Source organism: Aptenodytes forsteri, unplaced genomic scaffold (assembly GCF_000699145.1).
Source record: "Aptenodytes forsteri isolate BGI_AS27 unplaced genomic scaffold, ASM69914v1 Scaffold146, whole genome shotgun sequence".
Classification (NCBI taxonomy): Eukaryota; Metazoa; Chordata; class Aves; order Sphenisciformes; family Spheniscidae; genus Aptenodytes; species Aptenodytes forsteri.
Window position 1 is genome coordinate 1968215 of NW_008795128.1, and position 1712 is coordinate 1969926.

Here is a 1712-nt window from a genome sequence, read left to right on the forward strand (position 1 = left end):
TCTGAATTGGAAAAGCAGCTCAAAGAACTGGCAGCTCAAAAAATTATCTCAGCAATATAACAGCATGTGATATGTTTGTTCTCAATGCCATGCATGCCTGACACATGATTGCAAGGGAAGCTCTTAACTTCATTTAAAAAATCAAGTTTCCACTTCATGTGGCATAAAAAGGTGGAAACAATGGAACCATGAACAATAGTTCAAGATTTATTATTGTTGTTTTACATCATGAATCTAGCTTCCATCCCTTTTAATGCTTGCATTTTGGAATAGCGGCTCTTTCTGAAGTCAGGGTATATGTCGAGTTACTTTTGAGAATGCTCTGCTGCTGCCTGGCTAAGTTATGGCCCTCAGGTATAACAGGCTGCAACCAGGCTCTCGGGCTTCTTCAAAAAGCTTTTTAAAAAGACTGTTCCATGCTGCCTTTAATCTATTTATATTTACTATTAAACTTCTACCATCAATGGCTCTATTCATTGTTGCCCTGGTCTTTGTGTACTCCAGTACACAGTCAATGTAAATGTCCTTATATAATTAAGTCTGTATTCGTAGAACATAGCGCGCCGTTCCCGTGAAAAACCCTAGGAAAGTAAAAGCACACCTTTCTTATGGGGGTGTGGAAGTACAAACTCGAGTTAAGCAGAACACTGGAAAAAATCCAAACTACTATCTGATCATAAGTTATTAGGAAAGGTAGTGTCATTTTTAAAGCTAAGACTTGTCTCCCCCTGCCCCCCCTCCCCGAGACAGGATTCAAAGTATTTCACAAAATAGAATGAAGATCAAGATTTTTATTTCCGTTTCACAGACTGAGAAATGGAATCATAAAGGCCGTGAATGATTTATTAAAATCCAGAGGGAGGTTAATAAGAGTCAGATAAAAACCCCACAATGCTGCGATGAAGCAGATCTTTTGATCTAAAAGGAAAATCACGAACCTAGTATGTGTTTCACAACCTGTACACTAGCCGTGAGAACTGTGATACAGGATGTGGACGTGCTGTGTTTCATTCTGTTTTTCTCATAAATTACTGTTTTTATGTTCATACTCGTTGCCTTAGGGGTCAGTCCTTATCCTGCCAGGCTCAGATCCGGACTGAAATTTCCAAACTGATGGGCCATGGTGCAACACGCTCCATCCTGCAGTGTGGCTTGAGGCCATCTTCATGGCTGATGTGGTGGGACAGCTCTGTGAAGACTCGAGCCCTGCAATTACAGATCCCTGTAGGGAATTTGACCTGGTGATGTAGAGGGGAAGCAAGAAATCCTGCATTCGCTCTCTGCAGTCCTCCACCCCATTCAGGGATGTAGCGGGGTGGGGGGTACTTGGAATGATTTGAACCATGCAACTAACTGATGGGGGCCGGTAAATAGAGTGAACTGATGTAATGTCTGGTCCCTCCATACCTGCTGCTTGCTAAGCTCTCTGGGCGCGGGAGGGAAGACAGCCAAACTGGACGCACAAGTGCTTCGCTGGTGTCCGGGGAACGCAGGCAGTGACGTGTCCCCAAGCCCTGCCCGAGTGACCCGGGGGCAGCCGCTAACACCGGCCGATGCTGCGTACCCCGCACGCCACGCAGCTCTAGCCAAGCCGAGCCCACGTCCCCACAGACCCGCCACCCGCACCGCGGCACCGCGAGTAAACGGCGCCCGGGGGGGCAGCTCTGCGGGGGCAGCGTGAGCGGGCTCGGCCTCTTCACCGGCGGCTACCG